The sequence below is a fragment of the Cherax quadricarinatus genome, chromosome 92 (genome assembly GCF_038502225.1).
Source record: "Cherax quadricarinatus isolate ZL_2023a chromosome 92, ASM3850222v1, whole genome shotgun sequence".
NCBI classification, from domain to species: Eukaryota; Metazoa; Arthropoda; class Malacostraca; order Decapoda; family Parastacidae; genus Cherax; species Cherax quadricarinatus.
In genome coordinates, this window is record NC_091383.1 from 2,164,516 (window position 1) to 2,175,731 (window position 11,216).

At 46.6% G+C, this 11,216-nt stretch overlaps 1 non-coding gene across 1 annotated transcript; it reads left to right on the top strand.

The window, feature by feature from the left end:
• Nucleotides 1-10,244: 10,244 nt before the first annotated feature.
• TRNAA-CGC (transfer RNA alanine (anticodon CGC)) lies at nt 10,245-10,316 on the top strand. Its single transcript has one exon. It is a non-coding gene; the product is annotated as a tRNA-Ala (tRNA).
• Nucleotides 10,317-11,216: the final 900 nt, after the last annotated feature.

The following is an 11,216-nucleotide window of genomic DNA, read 5'->3' on the forward strand; positions in this document are numbered from 1 at the left end:
ATGTCGTTTTCGTGTCCCTCCTGTCCTCCAGTGTTGTCAGGTTGATTTTTCTTAACCTCTCCTCGTAGGACGTTCCCCTTAGCTCCAAAATTAGTTTTGTTGCAAGCCTTTGCACTTTCTCTGATGTTCTGACGTGCTTGACCAGGTGTGAGTTCCAAACTTGTGCTGCGTACTCCAGTTTGGGCCGGATGTACACTGTGTACAAAGTCTTGAACGATTCCTTACTGAGGTATCAGAACGATATTCTCAGGTTTGCCGGGCGCCCATATGCTGCAGCAGTTATCTGGTTGATGTGCACCTCAGGAGATGTGCTCACTATGATGCTCACCCCAAGATCCTTATCCTTGAGTGAGGTTTGCAGTCTTTTTGTCCAGAGCCTGTAGTCTGTCCGGGACTTTGTGTCCTCCAAACCTCACAACTGTTGTTGGATTAGGGTTGAAGTCAGTTCAGATCCCTTTGTTGTTCTACCTAATCCTCGTCCACTTGGATTCTCCTTATTAGCTTCACATCGACTGCAAACACGGACACTTCTGAATCTAACTCTTCCAGCGTGTTATTCATATATACAAAAAACAGCACAGGTCCTGGGACCGACCCCTGTGGAACCCCGCTCATCACAGGCGCCCACTTTGACACTTCGTCACGGACCATCACTCGTTGTTTCCTTCCAGTCAGGTATTCTCTGATCTGTTGCAGTGCCTTTCCTGTAATTCCTGCCTGCTCCTCTAGCTTTTATACCAGTCTCCTGTGCGGAACTGTGTCAAGGGCCTTCTTGCAGTCCAAGAAAGTGCAAAGGCACTTGACAAATGCGATCATGGCGTGACAGCACGCAAAATGAGGGCCATAGGCATTACAGGGAAATAGGCAGATGGAATTTCTGGTGCCTAACACACAGAACACAAAATGTAGTAGTGAACAGAGCAAAATCCAGCATCGGGGAGAGATTAAAAGCTCTGTTCCCCAAGGCACTGTCCTGGCACCTCTTCTGTTTCTCATCCCCATAGCAAACATACATAAAAACACCCATCACAGTTTGGCATCATCATTATTGAGGCTGAAACAAGCATGAAAGTCCCTACGGTTGAGGACACTGATAAAGTACAGGAAGACATAAAGTGGGTTTTCCAGTGGGCAGTGGAGAACATGACGTTCAGTGGTGATATTCCAGCTGCTTAGGTATGGAAATAATAAAGAAATCAAAACGGTCACTAACACGAAAGGAACACGTAAAAAACTTACGAATAATTATATCAGGTGGACTTTCAGAGAACACGAGACAAAGGTCACGACAGCCAGGAGGATCAAGGGGTGGGTATTGAGAACTTTCAAAACAAGGGGAATAATGCCAGTGGTAACATATGAAATCGCTGGTGCTCGTTTATTTGGAATATTATTCAGTATTGATGGTTGTATCGCGACTCACACCGTGGAGGATTTAGTCGCTGGGCCGAGGTCTTAGTGACACTGGTGTTAGTTATATAACGACTCACACCGTGGAGGATTTAGTCGCTGGGCCGAGGTCTTAGTGACACTGGTGTTAGTTATATAACGACTCACACCGTGGAGGATTTAGTCGCTGGGCCGAGGTCTTAGTGACACTGGTGTTAGTTATATAACGACTCACACCGTGGAGGATTTAGTCGCTGGGCCGAGGTCTTAGTGGCACTGGTGTTAGTTATATAACGACTCACACCGTGGAGGATTTAGTCGCTGGGCCGAGGTCTTAGTGACACTGGTGTTAGTTATATAACGACTCACACCGTGGAGGATTTAGTCGCTGGGCCGAGGTCTTAGTGGCACTGGTGTTAGTTATATAACGACTCACACCGTGGAGGATTTAGTCGCTGGGCCGAGGTCTTAGTGACACTGGTGTTAGTTATATAACGACTCACACCGTGGAGGATTTAGTCGCTGGGCCGAGGTCTTAGTGGCACTGGTGTTAGTTATATAACGACTCACACCGTGGAGGATTTAGTCGCTGGGCCGAGGTCTTAGTGACACTGGTGTTAGTTATATAACGACTCACACCGTGGAGGATTTAGTCGCTGGGCCGAGGTCTTAGTGACACTGGTGTTAGTTATATAACGACTCACACCGTGGAGGATTTAGTCGCTGGGCCGAGGTCTTAGTGACACTGGTGTTAGTTATATAACGACTCACACCGTGGAGGATTTAGTCGCTGGGCCGAGGTCTTAGTGGCACTGGTGTTAGTTATATAACGACTCACACCGTGGAGGATTTAGTCGCTGGACCGAGGTCTTAGTGGCACTGGTGTTAGTTATATAACGACTCACACCGTGGAGGATTTAGTCGCTGGGCCGAGGTCTTAGTGACACTGGTGTTAGTTATATAACGACTCACACCGTGGAGGATTTAGTCACTGGACCGAGGTCTTAGTGACACTGGTGTTAGTTATATAACGACTCACACCGTGGAGGATTTAGTCGCTGGGCCGAGGTCTTAGTGACACTGGTGTTAGTTATATAACGACTCACACCGTGGAGGATTTAGTCGCTGGGCCGAGGTCTTAGTGGCACTGGTGTTAGTTATATAACGACTCACACCGTGGAGGATTTAGTCGCTGGACCGAGGTCTTAGTGGCACTGGTGTTAGTTATATAACGACTCACACCGTGGAGGATTTAGTCGCTGGGCCGAGGTCTTAGTGGCACTGGTGTTAGTTATATAACGACTCACACCGTGGAGGATTTAGTCGCTGGGCCGAGGTCTTAGTGGCACTGGTGTTAGTTATATAACGACTCACACCGTGGAGGATTTAGTCGCTGGGCCGAGGTCTTAGTGACACTGGTGTTAGTTATATAACGACTCACACCGTGGAGGATTTAGTCGCTGGGCCGAGGTCTTAGTGACACTGGTGTTAGTTATATAACGACTCACACCGTGGAGGATTTAGTCGCTGGGCCGAGGTCTTAGTGACACTGGTGTTAGTTATATAACGACTCACACCGTGGAGGATTTAGTCGCTGGGCCGAGGTCTTAGTGGCACTGGTGTTAGTTATATAACGACTCACACCGTGGAGGATTTAGTCACTGGGCCGAGGTCTTAGTGGCACTGGTGTTAGTTATATAACGACTCACACCGTGGAGGTTTTAGTCGCTGGGCCGAGGTCTTAGTGGCACTGGTGTTAGTTATATAACGACTCACACCGTGGAGGATTTAGTCGCTGGGCCGAGGTCTTAGTGGCACTGGTGTTAGTTATATAACGACTCACACCGTGGAGGATTTAGTCACTGGGCCGAGGTCTTAGTGGCACTGGTGTTAGTTATATAACGACTCACACCGTGGAGGATTTAGTCACTGGGCCGAGGTCTTAGTGGCACTGGTGTTAGTTATATAACGACTCACACCGTGGAGGATTTAGTCACTGGGCCGAGGTCTTAGTGGCACTGGTGTTAGTTATATAACGACTCACACCGTGGAGGATTTAGTCACTGGGCCGAGGTCTTAGTGGCACTGGTGTTAGTTATATAACGACTCACACCGTGGAGGATTTAGTCGCTGGGCCGAGGTCTTAGTGACACTGGTGTTAGTTATATAACGACTCACACCGTGGAGGATTTAGTCGCTGGGCCGAGGTCTTAGTGGCACTGGTGTTAGTTATATAACGACTCACACCGTGGAGGATTTAGTCACTGGGCCGAGGTCTTAGTGGCACTGGTGTTAGTTATATAACGACTCACACCGTGGAGGTTTTAGTCGCTGGGCCGAGGTCTTAGTGGCACTGGTGTTAGTTATATAACGACTCACACCGTGGAGGATTTAGTCGCTGGGCCGAGGTCTTAGTGACACTGGTGTTAGTTATATAACGACTCACACCGTGGAGGATTTAGTCGCTGGGCCGAGGTCTTAGTGACACTGGTGTTAGTTATATAACGACTCACACCGTGGAGGTTTTAGTCGCTGGGCCGAGGTCTTAGTGGCACTGGTGTTAGTTATATAACGACTCACACCGTGGAGGATTTAGTCACTGGGCCGAGGTCTTAGTGGCACTGGTGTTAGTTATATAACGACTCACACCGTGGAGGATTTAGTCGCTGGGCCGAGGTCTTAGTGACACTGGTGTTAGTTATATAACGACTCACACCGTGGAGGATTTAGTCGCTGGGCCGAGGTCTTAGTGACACTGGTGTTAGTTATATAACGACTCACACCGTGGAGGATTTAGTCGCTGGACCGAGGTCTTAGTGACACTGGTGTTAGTTATATAACGACTCACACCGTGGAGGATTTAGTCGCTGGGCCGAGGTCTTAGTGACACTGGTGTTAGTTATATAACGACTCACACCGTGGAGGATTTAGTCGCTGGGCCGAGGTCTTAGTGACACTGGTGTTAGTTATATAACGACTCACACCGTGGAGGATTTAGTCGCTGGGCCGAGGTCTTAGTGACACTGGTGTTAGTTATATAACGACTCACACCGTGGAGGATTTAGTCGCTGGGCCGAGGTCTTAGTGACACTGGTGTTAGTTATATAACGACTCACACCGTGGAGGATTTAGTCGCTGGGCCGAGGTCTTAGTGACACTGGTGTTAGTTATATAACGACTCACACCGTGGAGGATTTAGTCGCTGGGCCGAGGTCTTAGTGACACTGGTGTTAGTTATATAACGACTCACACCGTGGAGGATTTAGTCGCTGGGCCGAGGTCTTAGTGGCACTGGTGTTAGTTATATAACGACTCACACCGTGGAGGATTTAGTCGCTGGGCCGAGGTCTTAGTGACACTGGTGTTAGTTATATAACGACTCACACCGTGGAGGATTTAGTCGCTGGGCCGAGGTCTTAGTGGCACTGGTGTTAGTTATATAACGACTCACACCGTGGAGGATTTAGTCGCTGGGCCGAGGTCTTAGTGACACTGGTGTTAGTTATATAACGACTCACACCGTGGAGGATTTAGTCGCTGGGCCGAGGTCTTAGTGGCACTGGTGTTAGTTATATAACGACTCACACCGTGGAGGATTTAGTCGCTGGGCCGAGGTCTTAGTGACACTGGTGTTAGTTATATAACGACTCACACCGTGGAGGATTTAGTCACTGGGCCGAGGTCTTAGTGACACTGGTGTTAGTTATATAACGACTCACACCGTGGAGGATTTAGTCGCTGGGCCGAGGTCTTAGTGACACTGGTGTTAGTTATATAACGACTCACACCGTGGAGGATTTAGTCGCTGGGCCGAGGTCTTAGTGACACTGGTGTTAGTTATATAACGACTCACACCGTGGAGGATTTAGTCGCTGGGCCGAGGTCTTAGTGACACTGGTGTTAGTTATATAACGACTCACACCGTGGAGGATTTAGTCGCTGGGCCGAGGTCTTAGTGGCACTGGTGTTAGTTATATAACGACTCACACCGTGGAGGATTTAGTCGCTGGGCCGAGGTCTTAGTGACACTGGTGTTAGTTATATAACGACTCACACCGTGGAGGATTTAGTCGCTGGGCCGAGGTCTTAGTGACACTGGTGTTAGTTATATAACGACTCACACCGTGGAGGTTTTAGTCACTGGGCCGAGGTCTTAGTGGCACTGGTGTTAGTTATATAACGACTCACACCGTGGAGGATTTAGTCGCTGGGCCGAGGTCTTAGTGACACTGGTGTTAGTTATATAACGACTCACACCGTGGAGGATTTAGTCGCTGGGCCGAGGTCTTAGTGGCACTGGTGTTAGTTATATAACGACTCACACCGTGGAGGATTTAGTCGCTGGGCCGAGGTCTTAGTGACACTGGTGTTAGTTATATAACGACTCACACCGTGGAGGATTTAGTCGCTGGGCCGAGGTCTTAGTGACACTGGTGTTAGTTATATAACGACTCACACCGTGGAGGTTTTAGTCACTGGGCCGAGGTCTTAGTGGCACTGGTGTTAGTTATATAACGACTCACACCGTGGAGGATTTAGTCGCTGGGCCGAGGTCTTAGTGACACTGGTGTTAGTTATATAACGACTCACACCGTGGAGGATTTAGTCGCTGGGCCGAGGTCTTAGTGGCACTGGTGTTAGTTATATAACGACTCACACCGTGGAGGATTTAGTCGCTGGGCCGAGGTCTTAGTGACACTGGTGTTAGTTATATAACGACTCACACCGTGGAGGATTTAGTCGCTGGGCCGAGGTCTTAGTGACACTGGTGTTAGTTATATAACGACTCACACCGTGGAGGATTTAGTCGCTGGGCCGAGGTCTTAGTGACACTGGTGTTAGTTATATAACGACTCACACCGTGGAGGTTTTAGTCACTGGGCCGAGGTCTTAGTGACACTGGTGTTAGTTTTATAACGACTCACACCGTGGAAGTTTTAGTCACTGGACCGAGGTCTTAGTGACACTGGTGTTAGTTATATAACGACTCACACCGTGGAGGTTTTAGTCACTGGGCCGAGGTCTTAGTGGCACTGGTGTTAGTTTTATAACGACTCACACCGTGGAGGTTTTAGTCACTGGACCGAGGTCTTAGTGACACTGGTGTTAGTTTTATAACGACTCACACCGTGGAGGTTTTAGTCACTGGGCCGAGGTCTTAGTGGCACTGGTGTTAGTTTTATAACGACTCACACCGTGGAGGTTTTAGTCACTGGACCGAGGTCTTAGTGACACTGGTGTTAGTTATGTAACGACTCACACCGTGGAGGTGTAAGTCATGTGAAATATCACACGGGAAGATGAGTTGTCTATATATAAAGAGGAACGTTTTTTCTAGTGGGGTAAGACAGAGGAGAGTGTGTCATCTCCCAGCATCCGACGGATGCTGTCTGGCCCCCAGCTTCCGTTCTTTACTAACTAGGATGTCCTGTCCCAGACAGTAAGCTCTCTGCCTCCCACACACACACACGCACACACACACACACACACACACACACATACACACACACACACACACACACACACACACACACACACACACACACAGTAGTCAGGAAGTGGAATAGTTTGGGAAGCGATGTAGTGGAGGAAGGATCCATACATAGCTTTAAGCAGAGGTATGATAAAGCTCATGGTTCAGGGAGAGTGACCTAGTAGCGACAAGTGAAGAGGCGGGGCCAGGAGCTTGGACTCGACCCCTGCAACCTCAACTAGGTGAGAACTAGGTGAGTACACACACACACACACACACACACACACACACACACACACACACACACACACACACACACACACACACACACACACACAGTAATGGTGGCTTATTAGTCAGAAAATAAGTTTTTCTGGCGCTGATTACAATCAAATGAGGTCCTCTTCAGTGGACAAGCTTTTACAAGATCGATCACTTGAAACAGACCGTTTAAAAAGGAACGAACAACAGGTACTGTCCGTGTTATATGACCTTCGTGAAACCAAGTACAAGCAACAGACGGACGTTAAGCCAAATATCCATGACATCTTTATCCCGGGGAAGTCAGATATCCGGGACATCCTATCATGGATGTTTGATCCACAGGAATGGATGGATGAGGAAGATACAGATGGATGTAAAAGGGGTTTGGTGAGGTCATCCAGGATGACTGAGGATGCTGACCCACATCTCTGTCTCTCTCACGGGCTGAGATGTGATGCTGTGGTGGTGTGCTCGTCATCCAGGGAACTGGAGCGGCCTTCTGCTCCCTGGGATCAGATGTTTTTGCCTCTCTTTCCCCATGTGATGTATGGGCCCCGCGGGTTTAACGCTTTCCCGTGAATGTAGCAAATAATAATAATAATAATAATAATAATAATAATAATAATAATAATAATAATAATAATAATAATAATAATAATAATAATAATAATAATAATTGTGTGCTATTATTTTTTCTGTTATTATAACAACACCTGTGTTCACAACACCTGTGTTCACAGCACCTGTGTTCACAACACCTATGTTCACAGCACCTGTGTTCACAGCACCTGTGTTCACAACACCTATGTTCACAGCACCTGTGTTCACAACACCTGTGTTCACAGCACTTGTGTTCACAACACCTGTGTTCACAACACCTATGTTCACAGCACCTATGTTCACAACACCTATGTTCACAGCACCTGTGTTCACAGCACCTGTGTTCACAACACCTGTGTTCACAACACCTATGTTCACAGCACCTGTGTTCACAACACCTGTGTTCACAGCACCTATGTTCACAACACCTATGTTCACAGCACCTGTGTTCACAGCACCTGTGTTCACAACACCTGTGTTCACAACACCTATGTTCACAGCACCTGTGTTCACAACACCTGTGTTCACAACACCTGTGTTCACAGCACCTGTGTTCACAACACCTGTGTTCACAACACCTATGTTCACAACACCTGTGCTCACAGCACCTGTGTTCACAACACCTGTGTTCACAACACCTATGTTCACAGCACCTGTGTTCACAGCACCTGTGTTCACAACACCTGTGTTCACAACACCTGTGTTCACAACACCTGTGTTCACAACACCTGTGTTCACAACACCTGTGTTCACAACACCTGTGTTCACAGCACCTATGTTCACAGCACCTGTGTTCACAGCACCTGTGTTCGCAACACCTGTGTTCACAGCACCTGTGTTCACAGCACCTGTGTTTGCAACACCTGTGTTCACAGCACCTATGTTCACAGCACCTGTGTTCACAGCACCTGTGTTCGCAACACCTGTGTTCACAGCACCTGTGTTCACAGCACCTGTGTTTGCTACACCTGTGTTCGCAACACCTGTGTTCACAGCACCTGTGTTCACAACACCTGTGTTCACAACACCTGTGTTCACAGCACCTGTGTTCACAGCACCTGTGTTCACAGCACCTGTGTTCACAGCACCTGTGTTCACAACACCTGTGTTCACAGCACCTGTGTTCACAGCACCTGTGTTCACAGCACCTGTGTTCACAGCACCTGTGTTCACAGCACCTGTGTTCACAACACCTGTGTTCACAGCACCTGTGTTCACAACACCTGTGTTCACAACACCTGTGTTCACAGCACCTGTGTTCACAACACCTGTGTTCACAGCACCTATGTTCACAACACCTGTGTTCACAACACCCGTGTTCACAACACCTGTGTTCACAGCACCTGCGTTCACAGCACCTGTGTTCACAGCACCTATGTTCACAGCACCTGTGTTCACAGCACCTGTGTTCACAGCACTTGTGTTCACAGCACCTGTGTTCACAGCACCTATGTTCACAGCACCTGTGTTCACAGCACCTCTGTTCACAGCACCTGCGTTCACAGCACCTGTGTTCACAACACCTGTGTTTGCAACACCTGTGTTCACAACAGTGTTCACAGCACCTGTGTTCACAGCACCTGTGTTCACAACACCTGTGTTTGCAACACCTGTGTTCACAACAGTGTTCACAGCACCTGTGTTCACAGCACCTGTGTTCACAGCACCTGTGTTCACAACACCTGTGTTCACAGCACCTGTGTTCACAACACCTGTGTTCACAACACCTGTGTTCACAGCACCTGTGTTCACAACACCTGTGTTCACAGCACCTGTGTTCACAGCACATGTGTTCACAGCACCTGTGTTCACAACACCTTTGCTCACAGCACCTGTGTTCACAGCACCTATGTTCACAGCATTTGTGTTCACAGCACCTGTGTTTACAGCACCTGTGTTCACAACACCTGTGTTCACAACACCTGTGTTCACAACACCTGTGTTCACAACACCTGTGTTCACAACACCTGTGTTCACAGTACCTGTGTCCACAACACCTATGTTCACAGCACCTGTGTTCACAGCACCTGTGTTCACAGCACCTGTGTTCACAGCATCTGTGTTCACAGCACCTGTGTTCACAGCACCTATGTTCACAACACTATGTTCACAGCACCTATGTTCACAGCACCTATGTTCACAGCACCTATGTTCACAGCACCTGTGTTCACAGCACCTGTGTTCACAGCACCTATGTTCACAGCACCTATGTTCACAGCACCTATGTTCATAGCACCTATGTTCACAGCACCTGTGTTCACAGCACCTGTGTTCACAGCACCTATGTTCACAGCACCTATGTTCATAGCACCTGTGTTCACAGCACCTGTGTTCACAGCACCTATGTTCACAGCACCTATGTTCATAGCACCTGTGTTCACAGTCTATAGCACCTGTCCTGAGTGTCCTTGAGAGAGAGAGAGAGAGAGAGAGAGAGAGAGAGAGAGAAAGAGATAAGTGTGTCAGTGAGTATAGAAAGTCACTTTACATAGAGATTAAAGGTAACTTAACCCATGGCGGGGGTGTAACTCAGAGGTAGAGTGCTCGCTTCGCATGTGAGAAGTCCCGGGTTCAATCCCCGGCACCTCCAGCCCTCTTTTGTTTTTCTTTCACTTATAACACTATTAGTCTGTTTATTTCTGTCATTTATACTTTCTTCTTATTTAAGAAAGGGATTCGATTCCTTATACTTATAACACTATAAATCTGATTATTTATATCTGTCATTTATACTTTCTTCTTATTTAAGAAAGGGATTCGATTCCTTATACTTATAACACTATAAATCTGATTGTTTATTTCTGTCATTTATACTTTCTTCTTATTTAAGAAAGGGATTCGATTCCTTATACTTATAACACTATAAATCTGATTGTTTATTTCTGTCATTTATACTTTCTTCATATTTAAGAAAGGGATTTGATCCCTTACACTTATAACTCTATAAATCTGATTGTTTATTTCTGTCATTTATACTTTCTTCTTATTTAAGAAAGGGATTCGATCCCTTATAGTTATAACCCTATAAATCTGATTGTTTATTTCTGTCATTTATACTTTCTTATTTAAGAAAGGGATTCGATCCCTTATACTTATAACACTATAAATCTGGTTATTTATTTCTGTCATTTATACTTTCTTCTTATTTAAGAAAGAGATTCGATCCCTTATACTTATAACACTATAAATCTGATTGTTTACTCCTGTCATTTATACTTTCTTCTTATGTATGAATTGGGTTCGATCCTCTTTCTTTCATTTATTAATCTGGTAATCTAATTGTTTCTCTCATTTATACTTTCTCCCTATTTAAACTTCGAACCAGCTTCTTCCACTTATAACTCTGGTAATTTGATCTTTATTCCTCTCACGCCTTTTCCTGTGCCGGATTCAATTATTTTTTTTCCTTAGCTAGCTTTTGTTTTCCTGCCACTTATACTTTTTCCTTATCGAAGGTTTGGGTTAAATCCTTTTCTATTTCAGTTTGTTT